This window comes from Macaca fascicularis, chromosome 14, assembly GCF_037993035.2.
Source record: "Macaca fascicularis isolate 582-1 chromosome 14, T2T-MFA8v1.1".
Classification (NCBI taxonomy): domain Eukaryota; kingdom Metazoa; phylum Chordata; class Mammalia; order Primates; family Cercopithecidae; genus Macaca; species Macaca fascicularis.
In genome coordinates this window covers 105,111,710-105,134,822 of record NC_088388.1, presented here as the reverse complement: position 1 = coordinate 105,134,822, position 23,113 = coordinate 105,111,710, and the positions used below count along the sequence as shown (strand labels likewise).

The following is a 23,113-nucleotide window of genomic DNA, read 5'->3' as shown; positions in this document are numbered from 1 at the left end:
ACTAAAAATACAAAAATTAGCTGGGTGTGGTGGCACATGCCTGTAGTCCCAGCTACTTGGGAAGCCGAGATAGCAGAATCACTTGAACCTGGGAGGTGGAGGTTGCAGTGAGCCAAGATCGCACCACTGCCCTTCAATCTGGGCAACAGAGAGAGACTCCATCTCTCAAAAAAAAAAAAAAAAAAAAAGAAAGTATTACTGCCTGTCCTCTCTCCCGAACCACAGCCCTTCACTTTAATACTCTGACGGACTTAACACACAGGGGTATCTTTCAGAAACTCAAAATGCTCACGATCCAGCATGAACTGACCATCTTTTATTTTTGTTTTTTTTCCACACAGTTCAGGGATATGTTAAAATTTTCCCCATCCTAGGAAACATTCTTCAACACTGTTTCTCTGATCAACTCTGAGTCTCTTCATCAAATCACTTTTGCCTCTTGTCTCACACATGTTTAACCACAACTTTCCTTCCTGCCTCACTGTTCGAGAGGGGACAGCATTTGGACAAGGACAAAAACGGTAAAATGAGCCTTACATGGAAAGGGTGAAGGGATGGGCAACAAGTGTCTGCCTACCTTTTAGGCTTCTCATCTCTCTCTGGTCCATTTCAGATAGTAAGATGAGGCATAAGATGATTATCTGGGAGGGAGGTTTCCTTCAGGGTTTGAGAGGAGCCAGGGTGGGCACAGAGGACCAACTTGAGCCAGTTTAAGCCCCAACCTGTGAAAGGAAGTAAAAATTCAAGCCAAGACCCCCACAAAAACAAAATGTGCATTTGGCTGCAGCAGCACTCTGTGTTTTTCTGAGCAAATGTAACCTGGCAAAAGTCAGGCCACTCTTCACATCTGGCATAGTTGGAAGGAGAGGTTCCCAACAGCAGGAAAGCCTATTAATGCCTCTACCCAGTGGAATCTTGCTTCCATTCCCATTGCTTTATAGAAACAACTCTGGGAAATGACCTTTTCACTTCCCATCTGTACACCCTCTACCTTGTGCTGCCTGGCTGTCTGTGGTGGCCCCTGGGCACTCCTGCTTCTTTGTCTCCAGGTTGTGTCGGGCTCCCTCCACCCTCTCCAACTGCTCATGTGCAGCCTGCACCTCAAGCTCTTCTTCCTCCTCCTCCCTCTTGCCCTTATCTCTCTTCTGGATTTTTTTCTCCACCAGAAATCTTAATTCATCATATGGCTTCAAAATCCACATCCACCCAGCTAACTCCTACATCTCTATCTCTAGTTCCAAAATCTCACCTAAGCTCCAGCTTCATATTTTCAAATGTCTGCCAGGAATCTTCTGATATTTTTTCAGGCTTCTCCAAATGAATGCATCCAAAATGAAGCTTACCAGCCTACTTTTCCAAACCTGCTTTTTCTTCTGAATTTCCCTATAACGCAATGCTCCCAACATTCCTACTCAAAGTCTAATTGTTATTTATTCATTCATTGAAAGAAAGCCCTAACTGAACACCTGTTATGCTCCACAAACTGAGGTAGCCTCTGGGTACACATTCCTGCTGCAGGCACCCGTAACTCATTTTTTTTTTTTTTTTTAGTCCATCTATTGCTAAATTCTAATAACTCTATCTTGGTAATATCTTTCAAATTCATTCTGTCTTATGGAGTCCGGCTTTTACTATTCAAATTCAGACCTTCGTGAGTTCTTAGATGGATCATTGCTATGGCCTCCCACAGTATATTCCTCCTTTCTAATTCATTTGACAGTTCATCCCCAAATTAATCTTTTCAAAACACAATTTTCATGGATCAGAAGCCAATATAGAGAGTGGAAAGACAGCTGCATCCCAACAAGCTATATGACCCTTTGCAAATCACTTACTACCTTTTCTTAGCCTGTTTCTTCTTTTGTAAAATGGGACTAATGATTCTTTCCTCATCAGGGATGTTGCCAAGATTAATGAAATGATACTACCATGATTCTAAGTATTTTCAAATATTACTTCATTAAATTCTTTCAACAATGTCATGAAGTATGTACTATTAGAATACCCTTTTCACAGATAAGGAAACTGAGGCACAATGAGGGGAAAGTATTAATAATTTGCCTTAACTCATATAGCTAAGTAGTACAAATTCAGGATTGGAACCCAGGCAGTCAGATTCTAGAGTATAGGCTCTTGCCTGACATATTGTAGGCAAAAACAGGAAATAAAATGTTAGTTCCTATCATCTTCCCAGATATATATGAGCTTATTTTTCTCCTTTTTGCACAAACTAGATAGAGTTACATTTCTAACACTTGCAACTGAGTCTTAATATACGTGCCAACCAGTTGAGTTCAACTCTGGTGAATAGTAGGGAGCACAGGAGCATCTCTGGCGGCCAACACATCAAACTCCACACAAAGTCTTGTAACTTATTAATAATCTCTTTCAAATACATACAAAACATTTTGTTAAAAGGAAGAATGTACAGAAAGCTTGACAAAAGCATATTTCTAGAGTAAATTCTCTAAACAAAATCTCAAATGTTTACTCAAAAGCACAGGTAAATTCCAACAATCAGCTTTTTAGTTCAGACTGTATAGTTTAGATGTCGAACTTCCTCTCTATACTGGTATTGCTAGTGTCTCACTTGAAGTGAACCTGTTGATAAGCTAATAAACTTGAACTTGGCATATAATCTGCATTTGTTCTTCCATTTCAGGTTATTTATTTACTCATTTAACCATCAGTCAAATATTTGGGCAAAGTTTTAGATTAATGTGTTAGATAGAATTGCCACCAGAAAAAGGGTTGTTAATCATGCCAATGTCTACTTTGCATTGACAAATAAATATTTCATTCAATAAGAGCTTTGTCTCTTAAACATCTTACCACCCTGAAGCCAAAACTGTACTTTTACTTCCCCAGTCTTTCCCTCCCCAGCCATAAAATGGACTCAAGTCTTCAGCCCTGGGAGCATTCTCAGCACGTCTTCTCTGCAGCAGGACTTAGTAGGAGAGTCGTCATTTAGACTCTTCAGGTTTATCTTTATCTTTTTATCCTGAGGCTGCACATCGTACACACAGAATTTCTTTTTAAATTATGCAATTTAAGTTAAGTAGTTTCAGCTATGCTGGCATTGTAAGCAAAGAATGTGGAACAGGAGTTTAGAGATGGCGAATGCTAGTCTAGCTTTACAATAATGTTGTATAAAAATCAACCAACTAAATGAGTTTAATACATGTCTGATGAAATAACAATACACCTGGCTGTATGTAATTTACAGGATCTTAATAGTTTGTATTGAGTTTTCAATGCTCAAGGCTAAATAAATAAATAGCCTGAAGTTTGAGTACTAATGTATTACCAGTATCTTTCTTCATTCAAGTACAGAAGGCATAAAACTGAGCTGGATGTATTGTCTGGGTTAGAATTAATCTTTAGGCAGGCAGATGGCTTTTTATTTTTAAACAATTTATGTGAATTTTTCTCATCTCCGAAGCAAGCCTCATTAAGATTTATGGGCTTTGCAAATAATTCTAAAAGTTTTTATGGAACCACAAAGTTGTTCTTTAAAACATCCAATCTCATGTTTGAGGAAAATGATAAACAGGTGACTTGCTCACTTCTGTGTGATTCTTTCAATGAGAGGATTGACTATCAATAAATAAGCTCATCTTTTTTTCGAAATGTCAGGTTTTTAAATATACCTCACTTATCTGCAGATAACAAGTACATAAGAAGGATGAAGCATCTGTACTAATAGTTCCACTACATCTCCCTTTTTTGACTCATGAAATTCAGGAAAGCCCAAGAAAGACTTTAGAGTAGTAACAACAGCTTTATTAATCATCAGAGTAATCCATTACTGTAAATCCTCCCAATGGCTTCCCATCGCCTGTAGAATAAAATTCAAATCCCTTAGCCTAATAAATTGTTGATGACCACCACCTTACCTACCACTCACATCGCACTGTAGCCCTCCTTGCAGATAACTCATGAACCTTAGAAGCTAATTCTTCTGCCTGATCCACCCACAGCCAACACAGAGAGCCAATGTTCCATGCTATTTCCTACCTCCGGGCCTTTGCTGCTGCTTCCCTCTGCCTAGAATCACTTCTCCCTCCTCTTAGCCCATCAAATAACACTTTCAGATTAAGTATAAACTCCTTCATGTATCCCCCTTAGGACTCTATTCCTACCCAGCGAGAGTTGACCTGCTTCTTTGTTTTCAACCATACTCTGCATATGTTCTTATAATAACATCAGTAACACTTATTTACTTATTTACTTATATGTCTATCACCTATTAAGAGATTATGAACTCCTTGAATACAGAGACCATTTTATTTATCTTTATACTCTTACTGATTAAAACATAGCTCACATACATTAGATAATAAATGGTGAGGGAATAAACAAACACATAAATAAATAAACTTTGCTTCTACACTAAAATTGAAAATGGGAAGGAAAGTTGAGCTGGGAAAGTTAGCCCAAATTTCTTAATCATCCTTTAAAAGTTCTATCTGAGCAGACAACAAGACATGACTTAAAAGCGAAGGGTTTTTTCTATTGAGAACAAGTGGTCTGAAATAACACGTTCAGGTCATTATGGCTACAAACCTAATGCCCTTAAAGTCTGAGGTGATGAACACAACAAAGAGTTTGTTACTCTTCTGGGAAAACCACTGTTCACACAAATGACTGTTGTTTTACAGAGAAATAAGAACCTTATATATTTTTTTAATTTGCCATTTAAGGGTATGCCTGTTTAAAATACAGATTCCTTGACCCCATCCCAGCCCCACTGAATGAACCTGAATCTCTGAGGATGCGGACTGTGTGGCTGCATTTTTTGCAAGCTTCCCAAACGTTTCCTAAAGTTTGATAACCACTTCTCTCCATACAGCTGGTAGACATTGATGAGTATCAGTTTATGCCAAAAATCCCAGGTACTGCGGAGGGCTGTGATTGTTTCTCCCCATTTCCTGACAGTTCTTAGAACTGGAGCTTTGTATTTTTCTTCTCTAATGCAAAACTAGCAGCCCAATTATACATGACTTTCTGACCCCCAAATTGTATTATTGCAAGGCACATTTTTTGAGGTTTGCTTTGAAAAGCACTTCAAAGTGACAGATAATCCAGAGTTCTCTGATTTATCTAATTAAAACTGTAAGCCCTCCTGGGCACACCACACCTGTGCTCTGCTTTCTGCACTAGTTGCATCCAATTTGCTATAGGGCACAGGTCTATGGGCTTGAATCTGATCAATCACAACATTAGTTTCAGAACATGTTAATTAATATAATTACATAATTAATGCCAGTAGGTGAATTAATATAAGATTTTATGGGGGTAAATTATATGCAGTGCATGTTAGAAATATGCTATAAAATATTTCCTATCAGCTAAAGTTACATTATTATGGTATTTTCAGCAAATTTACACAGATGTAGTAAGATTTAATTGTCCTCTTACATGTCTAATTTACCAGGATACTATTTTATTCTTTCAGCTCTGGATCCTGAAAGCTCTCCAGGTCAGGCCACAGTTGTGTTATTATTTCATTGTTGAGCTCATGAACTTTTCAACTTATCTATGAAGTAGAATTTGATCTGTTTGAACAATAGAGAGTATATGAGTTTTTGAGTAATGAGTCAAATGTTCAAACAATAGCTTTTTTCTGAGGTTAGGGCCACAATTGCAAAATAAACCATTTCCAAGGAAGTCTAATGGTGATCATTCTTCAAATTCTTCTCTTCTTAGAAAAATGGGCTGTGCCTTGAGGTGGTTGCATGTTTTTATTTGCCTTTTCACTGATTTCATTGAAGAGTAGATACATAGTTTGCTTCCACTTATAAATTCATAAAACTGTAGAATATATGAGCCAGTGGGACTTTTGAGGTTAACTTCCTTGTTCAAGGTAAGGTCAGTGGCAAAAATGGGACTACAATCAGCTCTACTCTTTCTACGGTAACCAAATACCCCTTTTCCTAAAAATTATCTTCAACCTCTTCTCCTTGTCCCTGTTTGTTCACCTTTTACTTAGCTCTTCAGGAACGCAATTAAAATCTTTACCTCCACTCCACTAGGCACTTACTGCACTGCAAGTTTATCTATGTGTTTACTCTGAAGTTCCAGGGACAGAACCTTGAGACAAACTTCCAGAACTATCTGCCCACTGCGAGATTGCCTCCAGACAAGTGCTAATTTACAGTCTGGCTTTGCCCATGATGGCACCACGCAGGCCACCCAATGAATAAGACACTGAACAAGTCATGTAGACCTGGCACCTCCTTGCTCACTCCTCTGCATGCTATTCACACTAAGTTCCCCTTTCAAGCCCCTGCTTTCCGCCCTGAAAGCTGAAGTGGTGCCCTCAAGGCAGGTGCCTGTACTACCTCCCCTCAGCTAGCTCTGGAATAAGGTCACTTTGTGTCTCCCAGACCTCGCTCTTGTTAATTGGACACTGCAAATGGCCAGTAACTGGACTTGCATTTGGTTACATGACTAATGACGCTTTCTCCTGTTTTATAAATTCAACTTAATTGATTTAACATATGCAAATTACATACCCACTTTGTACAAAGGAAACATCTTTTTAAACACATCAGGTTTTCTTTAGGTAGGACGTGGTGTTTTATGCCTGTAATTCCAGCACTGTAGGGAGGCCCAGGCAGAAGAATCACTTGAGGCCACGAGTTTGAGACCAGTCTGGGCCACAAAGAAAACCCCATGTCTACAAAATATTTTTTTTTTAATTTTTTTAAAAAGTGATTACTGGGGCATGGTGGCTCATGACTGTAATCTCAGCACTTTGGGAGGCTGAGACAAGCGGATTGCTTGAGACCAGGAGTTCCAGCACAGACTGGGCAACATGACAAAGCCCTATGTCTACAACAAATATGAAAATTAGCCAGGCATGGTGGTACATGTTGATAGTCCCAGCTACTCAAGAGGCTGAGGTGGGAGGATCACTTGAACCCATGAGACGGAGGTTGCAGTGAGCCATGATCGTGCCACTGTACTCCAACCTAGGTGACAGAGTGAGGCTCTGTTTCAAAAAATATTAAAAAAAGCGATTACCCCAAAACATCTGCCACAAATCTCTTTTAATATGAGACACCATTTCTTTATAAAGTTTTTGTTTAAACTAAATGTATAACCAGATTAATAACATTAATCTGACAAAAAATTCTTATATGTCCATTCATGTATTTGCTCATTCATCTACTCAATTATCAAGCATTTATTGAGGGTCCCATCACGTCCCTAGCACAGCTAGGTCTAAGGCTATGTAGAGAGCAAGAAAGGGTTTCTGCCCTTGAGGAATTTATGGTTGAGTGGGGAGAGACAGAGCTATCAATCAATCAATAAAAACATACAAATTTTGATCCAGGCAAGAAATGCTGGAATAGTGGCTTAAAATACAGCATGAGGAAGTCAACATGGTAACATTTGTGATGGGTTTTCAAGTATTACCTGACCACCTCTTTTGAATGTTTGACTGCAATTAATGGGTCCCTGGCAGTGTCATGCTTGGAGTTACCATCTATCAGGTATAAGAAATTCAGACTCACTTCACCACTCTCATTTTCTCCTCTTTTACACATCAAAGGAGGAGGAGGTTTCAGTTTTGCCCTAACCTAGTTTGCTAACTAATTCATGGCAACTGAACCTTTAAAACTGACTTCGGCAGGCAGTGTTGGAAGCATGGTAGCTGGGGTTCGGTGGTTACTCCAAGGGAATAAGGCAGCGTCTTATCACAGTTGTAAAGACTCTTCGAGGGTGGAAGAACCCACTCCCCAGCATTATGCTCTGAGAAGAGACCTACTTTATACAAAGTAGGCATCTAATTTGTATATGTTAAATCAATGAACTTGAATGTATAAAACAGTAGAAAGCATCATTAGTAGTGTAACCAAATGCAAATGGTCCTTGAAGATCGGTGCTCTGTCATCCTTTCACCTATTTACATTCACAGAGCACAGAACTGCCCAGAGTGGTGAGGCTGCTCAGGCTGCAGAGCGCCTGTCATTTCAGAGGATGGTGACTGCGTGGCCAGCTGTGAGGCAAAGCCTTTCAGGAGCAATGGCAAGACCTGAAGAGGGAAGTGCGGACAGTGGCACTTCTGTGGAGGAAGCTGTCTCTACAGGCTATTTGAGGAAGGTATAGTGTTCGATTGAGAAGACTTCCCACCCAAAGTGTTTGAGACTTTCCTGAGCTTTTTTTCAGTTCACCTGTCCAGTTGCTTCCTGGAGAGCAAAGTGGCTGGGTCAGAACTAGTTCTAGGGTTTGCTGCATCATGGTAGCAGAATCCGACTCTTTGCTCCTTCCCACAACTCAAAACTACTTCAGTCCTGACTTTCACAATTGCAATAAGAATTGTCACCTTTCTCTGTCACTAAGCTTTGGTAAGGAACATCCTAGTCCACCAGAAAACCAAATCCCAACTCAGTTTCTTCTTCCTGGAATGTCCATATGCTCCTTATTTATCCAGTTGTTTTCAAGAACACTCTGACTGCAACACTGAGAGAGGCTGGCTTCCATAAATCAAAAGAAAATGTCTATATACCTCATCCACAGAAGGGAGGGGTCCTTCAGACCTACTTAACAATGAACTTCTATCTCTAAGCAGTATAGCACTTCACTCTAAAGTGAAGACTTTAGAGGTAGATTCCTTGCATTTGAGATATCCTTGCTCTACCACTTACTATCTGTGTAATTTTAAACTTACTGTGTCAACTCATTTGTAAAATACACATTGTAATAACCCCTACTTCATGGGTTGCTATACTACCTATAATTAAAACAGATAGCATTTAGATCAAAGTAAGCAAGCACAATATAAATGTTACTGAGTGCTATTATTTTACTAAAAGCAGCTGGAAGCTGCTTTCATAAGAAACAAAGATCTCTGTGGTAGAATGCTTTACTACAGAAGGAAGAATAAGAAATTGTTGGCTGGGCGCGGTGGCTCACGCCTGTAATCGCACCACTTTGGGAGGCCAAGGCAGGCAGATCACGAGGTCAGGAGATCCAGACCATCCTGGCTAACACAGTGAAACCCCGTCTCTACTAAAAAAATACAAAAAATTAGCTGGGCGTGGTGGTGGGCGCCTGTAGTCCCAGCTACTCAGGAGGCTGAGGCAGGAGAATGCCGTGAACCAGGGAGGTGGAGCTTGCAGTGAGCCCAGATCGCACCACTGCACTCCAGCTTGGGCAGCAGAGCGAGACTCCGTCTCAAAAAAAAAAAAGAGAGAAATTGTTAAGCAAGATGGGTGCAGTGGATCACCCCTGTAATCCCAGCACTTTGGGAGGCCGAGGTGGGTGGATCACCTGAGGTCAGGAGCTCGAGACCAGCCTAACCAATATGGTGAAACCCTGTCTCTACTAAAAATACAAAAAATTAGCCGGGCATGGTGGCATGTGCCTGTAGTCTCAGCTACTCGGGAGGCTGACATGGGAGAATTGCTTGAACCTGGGAGGTGGAGGTTGCAGTGAGCCAAAAGCGTGCCAGTCCACTCCAGCCTGGGTGACAGAGACTCTGTCTCAAAAAAAAAAAAAAAAAAAGAAATTTTAAAACAAACATTCAAGACATCTCAAAAGAAAATATAAAAGTATGAAGGTTTTCAATCTTTCAACAAATATTTATTGAGGCCCTATTCAAAGCAAAAGGAATACAGCCATGAGACCATAATCTCTGCCCCCACAGAGTTAATACTTAATAGGGGTAGAAGGACAGATAAATACACAAGATATTTAGGTAAAATGACTAATAGATCATGATGATGACTCTGAGAAAAAAATAAATGGAATGGGGGATAGAAATTTAAAGAAAAAAAGGTGCAATTTTAGTTAGGGTGGTCAGGGAAGGCTTTATTGACATGCTAGTATTTTCACACGGGCCAGAAGGAGGTAAGGAGTGAATCCACTGGCAAACCAGGGGAAGATTCTCCAAGTTTTTTGTAAAGTTTCACAAGTGGAAACTCGCATGGTGTGTGTGAATAACAGCAAGAAGGCCAGTACAGTTGGGCAGAGTAAGGGAGGGAAGGATTGATAGAAGATAATGTCAAAGAGGTAGCAGGGAGCCAGATAATGTATGCTTTCTGTATTAGTCAGGGTTCTCTAGAGGCACAGGACTAATAAGATGGATGCATACATGAATGGGAGTTTATTAAGGAGTACTGACTCATATGATTACAAGGTTAAGTCCCACAACAGGCCATCTCCAAGCTGAGGAGCAAGGAAGCCAGTCCCAAAACCTCAAAAGTAGGGAAGCCGACAGTGCAACCTTCAGTCTGTGGCTGAAGGCCCGAGAGTCCCTGGCAAACCACTGGTACAGGTCCGAGTCCAAAAGCTGAAGAACTTGGAGTCTGATGTTCAAGGGCAGGAAGCATCCAGCACTGGAGAAAGATGGAGGCCAGAAGACTCAGCCATTCTAGTCCCTCCACGTTCCTCTGCCTGCTTTTGTCCTAGCCGCTGCTGGCAGCTGACTAGATGGTGCCCACCCAGATTGAGGATCTGCCTCTGCCAGTTCACCTACTCAACTGTTAATCTCCTTTGGCAACACCTTCACAGACGTATCCAGGAACAATACTTTGCATCCTTCCATCCAATCAAGTTGACAATATTAACTATCACAAGTCCACCCCTTGTCAATTTGAACTCATGCCATCTCCTGAAATCACAATAATCTTCAACTAAGACAATAATAAGGTCATAATTACACCTGACATAATACAGTTATTCTTTGTATAACCAAAAGTGCACCAATCCCCAACCCAAATACTATTACATAAAGTTAACAACACTTAAATGCTGATATGAAGTCAATAAATCTTATGTCACATGATAAAGGAAAAAGAAAGCAAACAAAATGGAGATATTTTTAGTTCAAGTGTATACATGCACAAACATGTTCTTAACAAAAGAAGGAGGAAATATTCATGACAATTACTGTTCTCGTTTCTGCAACTGGTCATGTGGTTGTAGCTGGTATTGATGCCTACCTCCTTCTACTACCCATTCTGTATTCCCTCTGCCTTTCGCAAGCACCTCAGCAGGTCATGGCTTTTTACCTGGTGGAGTGACCCAGATCTTCATTCCTGAAGGGTCTGGGGCCATTTGTAGTCCTGCCTGGATTGGGTTGTTGTTGTTTCCCATTGACCTTAATCACAGGGCATGGTAATTCTAAGAGGCACCCTAAGGGATCTCCTGTATTCCACGCATACTCTTCTTCACCTCCACTGTGGAGTAGTAGACTGGTTTCATTTTGATAGTCTAAGTCAATCACCTCAGCCAACACCATAACTCACTTCTTAGCCTATTGATAGAGGTAGAAGGAGCCCAAAGTGGCCAGGTGGAAATTTTAACTTCTAGCTTAATGGAATCAGTGTTGTGTCTCCTGGTGGCAGCATTCCTCCCAATGGAACTAAGACCTGTAGGCCAGCAGAATGTGATGTCGTGGGAACAGGAAGCAAAAATTTTGCTAGTGGGTCACTAGAAGTGATGGTGAGTGGTGCCACTTCCACTTCCACCCCTTGATCCCTGGACCTGTGAATCCTGGCTATAGGAGAAACAGTACTATATATTGGACACTGATTCACAGCATACAAAGCCTTCTGGAGAACTTTGTGCCAGCCCTGCAAAATATTGTCACCTAGTTGGTGTTGTAACTGTAACTTCAAAAGGCCATTGCACCATTCTATCATCCTGCTTCAGAATGATGGAGAATGGAGTAAGACCAGTGAATTCCACGAGCATGAGCTCACTGCTGCAACTCTTTAGCCATAAAGTGAGTGCCTTGGTGAGAGGCAATGCCATGTGAAACACCACGACGGTGGATAGAGCATTCCGTGAGTCCATGAATGGTAGTCTTGGCAGAAGCATTGAATGCAGGATAGGCAAACCTATATCTAGAGTAACTGTCTATTCCAGTTAGGACAAACCACTGTTCTTTCCATGATAGAAGAGGTCCAGTATAATCAACCTGCCACCAAGTAGCTGGCTGATCACCCTGAGGAACGGTGCCACACTGAGGACTCAATGTTGGTCTCTGCTGCTGGCAAATTGGCCACTCAGCAGTGGCTGTAGCTTTGGTGAGTGGAAGTCTATGTTGCTGCGCCCAATGTGTAACTCCACCCCTGCCACCAAGGCCACTTTTTCATGGGCCCATTGGGTGTTTACAGGGGTGGATGGGGAAAGAGGCTGAGTGGTGTTCATAGAACGAGTCATTCTCTCCACTTTATTAAAATCCCCTGCTGCTGAGGTCACCCTTTGTTGAGCACCCACATGAGACACAAATATGTTCACAGTTTTTGACCACTTAGAGAGGTCCATCCACATAACTCTTCCCCAAATTTCTTCGTCACCAATTTTCCAATCATGCTTCTTCCAAGTCCCTGACCATCCAGTCAAACCATTGGCTACAGTCCTTGAATCAGTATATCATCACACATCTGGCCATTTCTCCTTCCACGCAAAGTGCACAATGAGGTGCGCTGCTCAAAGTTCCGCCCACTGGGAAGATTTCCCTTCACCACTGTCCTTCAGGGATGTCCTAGAAAGGGTCTGTAGTGCTGCAGCTGTCCAGTTCTGGGTGCTTGCATATCCCACAGAACCATCTGTGAACCAGGCCCTAGTCTTCTCTTCCTCTGTCAACTCATCATAGGGAACTCCCCATGAGGCTAGCGGAGAGAAGGCAGGGTGGCAGGAGTGGGGACCATGAGCATTTGAGCCACTTCCTCATGTAACTTACTTGTGCCCTCAGGACCTGCTCAAGCCCAGTCACATACATGCCACTTTCATTTGATGATGGAATGCTGCTGTGCACATCCCGCTTTATGACTAGATGGGTCAGAAAGCACCCAGTTCATGAGAGGCATTCAGGTTGCATGGTGACTTGATGACCCACAGTCAAACATTCAGTTTCCACCAAAGCCCAGTAACAGGCCAAGAGCTGTCTCTCAAAAGGAGAGTAGTTATCTGCAGAAGATGATGGCAGGGCCTTGCTCCAAACTCCTAGAGATCTCTGCTGTGATTGACCTATGGGGACCTGCCAAAGGCTACAAACAGCATCCCTATCTGCCACTGATAACTCAACCACCACTGGATCTGCTGCGTCATATGGCCCAAGTGGCAGAGCAGCTTGCACAGCAGCCTGGGCTTGTGGCAGAGACTTCTCCTGTCCTAGCCATTACTCAACACTGGCAGCTTTTGGGGTCACTAGATAAATGGGCTGGAGTAACACACCCAAATGAGTAATGTGTTGCCTCCAAAATCCAATTAGGCACACTAGGCTCATGGTAATGACCTTGATTTGGGGACTTTTTCTTCTGATGAGCAAGGGCATGATCTTGGTTTTTAATATAAGAGAGTTGGAAGACCATGGAGAATTTTAAGTGGAGGAGTCACATAATCAGACCTAAGTTAAAAAAGAAGAAGAAGAAAAAAAAAAAAAAACCCATTCTGGTTTCTGCGTTAAAAAATAAAATAGTGAGTTATTGAGGCAGAAATAAGGAAACAAGTGACAAGGCTGTTGCAATATTCTAGATGAAAGATGATGGTGGCTTGGACCACAGTGGTAATTGTTGAGGTGATGAAAAGGAGTTTGATTTAGATATATTTCAAATAAAAGGCCAACACTACTTACTGAGAGATTGGATGTGAGGGTGGAGTATGCGAGAAAGGGAAGAGTAAAGGAAACTCCAAGATTTTTAACTCAAGCATCCGAAAAAATAGAATTTATTTTTACCAGGGAGACATAACTGTGGAATTAACAGATTTTAAGGAAATGAAGATTTCAGTTTTGGATATAATGTATTTGAGATACTTTTTAGACATCCAAGTGAAGATGTCAAATAGAGAGATATATGAGCCTAGAGTTTATGGGAGAGGTTTGGGCCAGACACATAGATTTGGTGATAACCAATGTATAAATGTATTTAAAGAGAATGAGTATAGAAAGAGTAGAGATCTGAGGACTGGATCTAGGACTTGCCAACATTTAGGGTTTGGGGAGATAAAAGGAATTAGCAAAGGAGACTGAGAAAAACTGACCAATGAGAAAAAACAAAAACAAAAACAAACCAAAACCAAAACAAAAAAACTTGATGTGGTATCCTGAAAGTGAAGATGCTGTATCAAAAAAGAAAGCATTTACAGGGAGATAAATGCTGCTGATAGGCCAAGTAGGATGAGGACTGAGAACTGCCCAAAGGACTTAGGAACACGGAAGTCTTTGGTGACTTTGAAAAAAAGAAGTATCAGTGGTCAGTGAGGCAAAAGCCTGATTTGAGTTGGTTCTAGAATTATTATAATAGATGAGAAGAACTGTAGATAATGAAGTCATCTCCAGTTCTTGCAGAAAAGGGAAACTGAAATATGGTACAGTATCCAAGAGGGAAGGATGGAGTGAAAAGAGGGTTCTTTCTTTTTCTTTCTCTTTCTTTCTTTCTTTTCTTTCTTACTCTTTCTTTCTTTTTCTTTCTCTCTCTTTCCCTTTTTCTTTCTCTTTTTCTTTCTCCCTTTCTCTCTCTTTTCTTTCTTTTCTTTCTTTTTCTCTTTCTTTCCTTCTTTTCTCTCTTTCTCTTTTTTAAAAAAGCATCAATTTGGTGAAAAAGGAGAGGATTTCTTTTTAAGATGAGATAAGTAACACATGTTTATGTTTCTGGGAATGATGCTGTAATTGACAAGAAATTGATGTGCCAAAGAGGTGAGATTTTCCAAAGTACCATCCAGAGTAGAGGGAATGAATCTAGTGTCCAAATCAAGGGGCTGGGCTTAGACACGAGTGTGGACATTGCTCTCTAGTGGCAGCAGGGGAGGCACACTGCATGGGCACAGACCCAGCAAGGTGGGTGGCTGTGACGGAGGAAGCTTGGGGGAAATTCTCTTCTGAAACATCTGCTTTTTCAGTGGAATAGGAAGCAAGGTAATCAGCAAAGAGCAAAGCTGGAGAATGTATTAGAAGTTGGAGAAGAGAAGGGAAAGTATGGAAAAGTTATCTGGGTGAGTGGACCCGGAATGCATGACTGTGGGGCAGCACTACAACCCATTTAATATTAGGGTCATGAATTGAAATGAGAGCAATCAGCTGGGAAGGACAAGTACAGAAAAGGCAGAAGGTAAATGGATTTAGGGGTCTGAAAGTCAATGAAGAGCAAGTATAGCTAAAGAGTGGCATAGTGAAATAAAGTCGAGAAGTGAAGATTTGGAGGAGGTTTGTAACTGGAGTGTTGTAAGCCATATTAAGGACTTTACACTTGAACCTACAGGATAAGAGAGAGCTAAAACCCTGTTTTTCAGGGAAGACAATGGCACAATTTAACTTGGTTTGCAAGAAAGACAATTCTGGAAATCATGAACAGGACAGACTGAAAGTTGTATTAGTGGATGCATGGATGATGTAGTACCTATAATGTCTCCTTAGAACCACGACGTATAGTTCACTCTGTATAACTAAACTGGCAAATAAAAAGTTTCCTAAAGAAATGCTGAAAAATCTGAACCCATCATGAGTTCCCATTAAGCTTATCTAACTGGCTTTCTTAATTTTCCTAGGAACCTCACATAAATGAACTCTTGTGCTCTGAAAGAAAAGTTTGTTCTTCCTTGCCTCAAGGTCAGCAGAAAGAAAATATTATCTTATAATTTCGCACGTAAGAAATAGAGAAAAGAGGAAAGAAAATCTATTTGAAATAAAGTAACCATTTCGCATGATGAAAAATCTGCACAATTACTTTGGACATAATATATTGCACTTGTTCCTGGCTGACACCTCCTAAATTAGGTTTTTAAGTGATCAAATATTGCACATTTTCACACACACCCTAAAAGTAGTATGACATACAAGTGACTGGGATAAAACATAACATAAGCAAACTAGGACATAAAAGTGTCATTTTTCTATAAAATTAATTTTTTTGGGAACAATTTTCTATTTGATAGCTTCATGAGTATATCTATCTCGATATGTCAACTTTTTTTGAGAAATATCATTTTTCATGGTAATTCTAAATACAAATGTGGTTAAAGTCCAGGAAGAAGTAAACATTTTTTCCCTTAGTAAATTAACCATGTCCAAAGTTGAAAGGATGTCAGTTTTGCAAAAGGCAGTTTTGACAAATGATGCATTTGATATCTGAACCCTGATTTCTGCAAATACAAATGCAGAAATGCTGCATCCTTAACTCAAAATTACATGCCATTCTTTTTTACAAATCTGGAAATTCTTTTCCACGTGAAGATTGCCCTCAAGGGACTGTATTTATTCATCTTCACTTTCTTAAATTTAAGATTAAGATTATTTTATCTTTATTAAGATTTATTTAATCTTTATTAAGATTCCAGGATACGCCGGGCACGGTGGCTCACGCCTGTAATCCCAGCACTTTGGGAGGCCGAGGCAGGTGGATCACAAGGTCAGGAGATTGAGACCATCCTGGCGAACACGGTGAAACCCCGTTTCTACTAAAAATACAAAAAATTAGCCGGGCGTGGTGGCGGGCACCTGTAGTCCCAGCTACTCAAGAGGCTGAGGCAGGAGAATGGTGTGAACCTGGGAGGCGGAGGTTGCAGTGAGCCGAGATCGCGCCACTGCACTCCAGCCTGGGCGACAGAGCCAGACTTTGTCTCAAAAAAAAAAAAAAAAAAAAAAAAGATTCAGGATAAGGCTTTTCTAGCCTAGCTCAGCTATAAAATGGCTTTAATTCATGTGCTTCAAGATGCCCAGCTTTATCTTGAATATTCAAATAAAAGAAAAATACCTCAAATTAATTTTTTTTTTCTGAGAGTGTCTTGCTATATTGCCCAGATTGGCCTCTAACTCCTGGGCTCAAGTGATTCTTCCACCTCAGTCTCCAGAGTAGCTGGGACTACAGATGTGCACCACTGAGCTTGGCTCAAATTAATTATTTGATTGTTAAATAAAATAGGTCTCCAACAATGATACAAACTGGATTTCACCAGATTATGCTTACCTCTTCCATGTTACTAAAAGATTAATGTTTTCAGTCAACCTGATGACCAACTGCACTCATTTATATACGAGGGGTTCCTAGGAAAACAACAGGAATTTATACTTGAAAATTCAGAGTATTTCTTTGTTTTAATTATCATTCACTGCAAATGTTTCGCTGTCTACAGGTCTATTTTAAGTCCCTAAATTAATATCAGATTTCACAGGTATTGATTATTATCTAAATCTTTAGCTCCTTCAGAGTGTTCATATGCTCTGAAAAGATATTTATTTGGATTAAATGCTCTAACCTTTTATTTTTAGGAGCTGTATATACACAGAAATAAAAAAGAAGTAAACATTTTCCTTTTACACAGCCTAAGAGTCAATGAAAGCACCATCTCTGCCCTTTCACCTCTTGACACCAATTTAAAAACTACCATTAAATGGCCACTAGATCATCATCCACAAACTCAGAGCAACAGTTTGTTTGGAAATGCAAAATAAAAATCAGAGTTCAATAGTTATAAGTAGTTGCACTGTGACCTATAGCATTTCTATGTATGTATCAAAATTATGGACAGCTATTTTTTATCAACTTAATGATTTCACAACTGGTATCCACTGGAATTAAGTTTTTCAATGCCAACATGATATATATTTTAAAGCAAAGCTCTTTCTAAAACATAAAATCAATAAAAAAATTTCTATTTTAAACAATCATCTATACCCAAAGAGATAATGAAATTCACTTAATTATAAGTAACTGGCTTTCAAAGCCTACTATGGTTTTCACCAATAAAGCCCTGGCATTTTTATCAAGAACATATGTTACACTGTTTTAACAAAAGCAATGAAAACAAACAAACACAAAACAACAACAAAACAAAACAAAAGCAAGGACATTTTCCTTTGCATTTTAGGATAAAATTATAGCCATTGTTTCAACATTATTAATTCATTGTGTAATTCTGACACTTTCGTAAGGAAACAACTTTTAATATTTTTAAATTGTTAAATTGTGTAGAATAAATTTAAATCATCATCAAGGACAATACAAATTGCAGTAGTAAAATATATAAATATAACATCCAAATTCAATTTATGGGGATAATTATTCAGAATCTAAACTTAATCTTATTTCCTAAAACAGGAGACTTCCTTCAAGGGCAGCTTCACTCACAACATATAAGGCAGAAGTATGCTTTTCCACCATTCATCTTGATGACAATGTGGTATAGAAATAAAAGAATGTGCTTTTGAGTCTGTGGAAATTAAATTAAAATCAGAATGACATCATTTATGAGTTAACATGACCTCCAAAAAAAAGGTCTAATTCCCTTGGGCCTCAGATTTTACATTCTTGAAATATGAGGAACCGTGCTTACTTTGTAGTGTGGCTATGATGTTTAAATTAAGAATATTAGTCAAGTGTTAACAGAATGCCTGAAACTTAAGAGTCCAAAGGTGGAAGGAAGAGAGAGATTTTATACAAATAAATATAGAAATGTATACAGTCATATGGCAAATCATGACATTTCGGTCAATGATAGACCACATATACAATAGTGGTCTCATAAGATTATAATGGGGCTGAAATATTCCTATTGCCTAGTGGCATAATAGCTGCTGTAACTTCACAGCGCCATGCATTATTCGTGTGTTTGTGGTGATGCTGGTGTAAACAAACCTGCAACACTGTCAGTTGTATAAAAGTCTAGTGCATACAATTATGTTCAGAATTATGATCAGTACAGAATACTTGAAAATGATAATAAATGACTGTTACTGGTTTGTGTATTTACTATGTTACACATTTAATATTTATTTTAAAATTTACTCCTTCTGCTTCTGTAAAACAGCCTCAGGCAGGCCCTTTAGGAGATATTCCAGAAGGCGTTGTTATCAGGAGATGGCAAATCCTTGCATGTTGCCCCTGAAGACCTTCCATTGGGACAACATGTGGAGGTTGAAGACAGTGACATTGATGATCCTGAATCTGTACAGGCCCAAGCTAATGTGTGTGTACTGCGACTTAGATTTTAACAAAAAAGTTTAGAAAGTAAACAAAATTCAAAATTTCAAAAATAGAGAAAAGTTTATAGAATAAGGATATAAAGACAGAAAATATTTTTGTACAGCATACAATGCGTGTGTTTTAAGTGTTGTTACAAAACGGTAAAAATGTTTAAAACATAAAAAAGTTTATAAAGTTTAAAAGCTATAGTAAGCTAAAGTTAATTTAGTATTGAAGAAGGAAAAATATTTCTTATAATATTAGTGTAGCTGAGGTGTATAGTGTTGATAACATCTGCAGTAGTGGACAGTAAGGTCCTAGGGCTCCACATTGACTCTCTACTCTCTCACTGATGCACCCAGGGCAACTTCCAACCCTGTAATCTCTATTCATGGTGACTGTCCTATACAATGTGTACCATTAAAAATGGTGTACCATGTTTAGTCTTTTATACCATGTTTTTACTGTACTTTTTCTATGTATAGATATGTTTAGATACATAAATACTTATCATTATGTTATAATTGCCTACAGTATTCAGTACTGTAACATGTTATACAGGTTTGTAGCCTGGGAGCAATAGGCTCTACCATATTGCCTAGGTGTGTAGTAGGTTGTACCATCTAGGTTTGTATAAGTATATTCTATAATGTTCACACAATCACGAAATCACCTAATGGACACATTTCTCGTAATATATCCCTGTCATTGAGCAACGCATGACTGTAGTTGAAAATTGGAATACTGGCAAAGAAGGAAAGGGATTAGCATTATGTGAGCAAATAGAGAGGATGGGGAGATAAATAATCCATCTGAGAAAGTGAATATGTCATAGGGGCAGAGACATGTTGTGGGATGAATTTTGTCACCCCAAATTCATATGTCGAAGTCCTAACCCCTAGTATCTCAGAATGTGCCAGTATTTGGACATAAGATAATTAAGGGGTAATTAGGGTTAAATGATGTCTTTAGGGTAGGCACTAATCTGACTGGTATCCTCGTAAGAAGAGATGAAGACACAGATAAACATAAAGACCATGCAGAAACACAGGGAGAAGAGGGTCATCTACAAACCAAGGAGAGAAGCTTCAGAAGAAACTGACCCTACTGACACCCTAATCTCAGACTTCTAGCCTTTCAGGACTGTGAGGAGATAAATTTCTATTTAAGCTACAAAGTCTGTGGTACTTTGTTATGGCAGCCCTAGACAACTAAAACAAAACCACAGCATGCATTCATTCAGCGAATAGTTGTTGAGCCTTTATATGAGGTAGGCACTGTTATAAGACCATGGGGAAATAGGAGTAAACAAAACTAGTTTAAATCCCTGTCCTCCTTGAATCTTATAGTCTGGCAAGGACTGGAGTTGAGACAGACAATAATGAAGACACTAAAATGTATGGTGTGTTTGATGGTGGTTAAGCCCCACAGGGAAAATAAAGCAGAGAATCGAGATCTGGAGTGTTGGGAATGGGAAACAGAATGATGTACAATTTTGGAGTGTCCAGGGGAAGTCACTAAGGAGATGACTGTCAAGTAAAGATCTGATGGAAGTAAGGGGTGAACCATGCGAGTATCTGGAAGAAGAACATTCCAGACAAAGGGACAGTAAGTGTAAAGACCTGAAGCAGGACAGTGCCTGGTATATTCAAGGAACAGAGAAGCCCAGTGTGGTTGCAGTAAAGTGAACATAGAGAGAATAGTATTAGTTGAGTGCAAAAGTAATTGTGGTTTTTGCACTGTTGATATTGGAATACGTTCTTAAATAAATGTAGTTACGTTATATATCATTTTAAGGGGCATTTCTTGCTTTTTTTTTTTTTTTTTTTGCTAATGACTTATTACTTGCTGTTTATTTATGTTTATTTTAGACTGTGGAAATGATGTTAGACAAAGAGCAAATTCGAGTGTTTTCTGACTCAAGTTCAAAATGGGTTGTAAAACAGTAGAGACAACTTGCAACATCAACAACACATTCGGCCCAGGAACTGCTAATGAATGTACAGTGCAGTGGTGGTTCAAGAAGTTTTGCAAAAACGAGACGAGAGCCTTGAAGATGAGGAGTGTACCAGCCGACCACCGGAAGTTGACAATGACCAATTCAGAGCAACCATCAAACCCTCTTAAACTCCACAAGAAGTTGCCAAAGAACTCAGTGCCGACCATGCTACAGTCAGTCAGCATTTGAAGAAAACTGGAAAGGTGAAAAAGCTCAGTAAGTGGGTGCCTCATGAGCTAACTGAAAATAAAAGTGTCTTCTCTTATTTTATGCAACAACAACAAACCATTTCTTGATCGGATTGTGATGTGAGATGAAAAGTGGATTTTATATGATAATTGGCGATGACCAGCTCAGTGGCTGGACCAACAAGAAGCTCCACAGCACTTCCCAAAACCAACGCTGCAAAACAAAAAGGTCCTGGTCACTGTTTGGTGGCCTACTGCCGGTCTGATCCAGCTTTCTGAATCCTGCAGAACCATTACATTTGAGAAGTATGCCCAGCAAATCGATGAGACGCATCGAAAACTGCAACGCCTACAGCCAGCATTGGTCCACAGAAAAGGCTCAATTCTTCACAACGACACCCGACTGCACATCACACAACCAATGCTTCAAAAGTTGAACAAATTGAACTACGAAATTTTGCCTCATCTGCCATATTCACCTGAGCTCTTGCCAACCAACCACCACTTTTTGCAGGGAAAACGCTCCCACAACCAGCAGGATGCAGAAAATTCTTTCCAAGAGTTCGTCAAATCCCAAAGCATGGATTTTTATGCTACAGGAATAAACTTATTTCTCATCGGCAAAACTGGGTTGATTGTAATGGTTCCTATTTTGATTAATAACGATGTGTCTCAGCTTAGTTATAATGATTTAAAATTCACGGTCTGAAACTGCAATTGCTTTTGCACCAACATAATAATAAGTGAGAATACGAGTAGGAAATGAGAATGAGAAACAGAATAGAACGGTAGGGAGCAACAGAGGCTAGACCATGTAGGCTACTATGCTTGTTAGAAAGACTCTGGCTTTTACTGTGAGGGAGATGGCTGCAATGTGGAGAACAGACTGAAGGGGGAAAGACTGGAAGTAGGCAGTCCATTGCAGAGATCGTGGCAATCACCCAGGTGAGGCAGTAGTGGCCTGGATCAGGTGAGGAGCAGCGGAGATGGTGAAGAGTGGTCCAACTCTGGGTGTGGTTTGAAGGTTGAACTGACAGTTTTGCTCAAGTACTGTTTGTTGAAAGAAGTACTCAAGTACTGTGTATAAGAAAGAAACGTATGTGTGGAGTAGGAGGGAAAAGAGGATGATCCCATGGATTTGAATCCAAGTGGCTGGAAGGATGAAGATCTCATATACTGAGACGGAAGAAGATAGAAGGACAGAGGGACAAATGATCCCAGGGATGGTATAGGTTTGGGTGAGAAGAGGTGGGGAATGCCTATTAAGAACTTAGTTTCAAACATATTATGTGCAAGCTACCAGTGGATATCAAGTGGACATGTGTAGGCATCTGGAAATCTGAGTCTGGAGACAGGTAAGAGGTCTTGAAAGGTGTGGACAGACATTAAATATTTGGGAGGCATCAGCATATGGATAGTATCTGAAGCCTGAGAATGAATGAGATCACCAAGGGAATAAGTATTAAGAGAAAAGTGATGAGCTATGAGGACCAAGATTTGGGATGCTCAATAATTTGAGAGGATGAGGAAGAACTAACATAAAGGTAAGCAGCAGTCAGAGGTAAAATTACCTGTTACATTTGTAGTGCCTCCATTTTCCTGACAGAATTTTCACAGATACATGGCTCCCCTCCAAACAGGCAGGCTTAGGAGCTACCTAGTAAGTGAATTATAGCAACAGATCAGACATAGTTATTTTGCCTTCAAGAATTCATAGAAGCTCATCAAGCATTATGCTGCTCTATTTATTGTGTTTGGTGCAAAACAATGCAACCCTTCTTTCATTTTAGAGGGAATATTAATTTGTTCCCTATGTCAAGTCTCTGAACTTTTACAGCATTTATCTCCTATCTTCTGGCATGCATGTGTCTTACCACCAAGGTCACCAGAAAACAGAATGCTATCAGTGTAATGGATCAAGGACCCTTCTGACTACATTGTGACAGAGAACCCAAGAGCTATAAAACAGTGACTGCTGTCTCTGTCATATGAAGATATACTGCTTC

The 23,113-nt window shown here is 39.8% G+C and overlaps 1 long non-coding RNA gene across 1 annotated transcript; it reads right to left on the bottom strand.

The window, feature by feature from the left end:
• Window positions 1-297: 297 nt before the first annotated feature.
• Window positions 298-22,805, bottom strand: LOC141408513 (uncharacterized). The gene is made up of 3 exons (XR_012423662.1): window positions 22,679-22,805; window positions 16,926-17,002; window positions 298-722 (listed from the first exon to the last, which is right to left on the bottom strand). It is a non-coding gene; the product is annotated as an uncharacterized lncRNA (long non-coding RNA).
• Window positions 22,806-23,113: the final 308 nt, after the last annotated feature.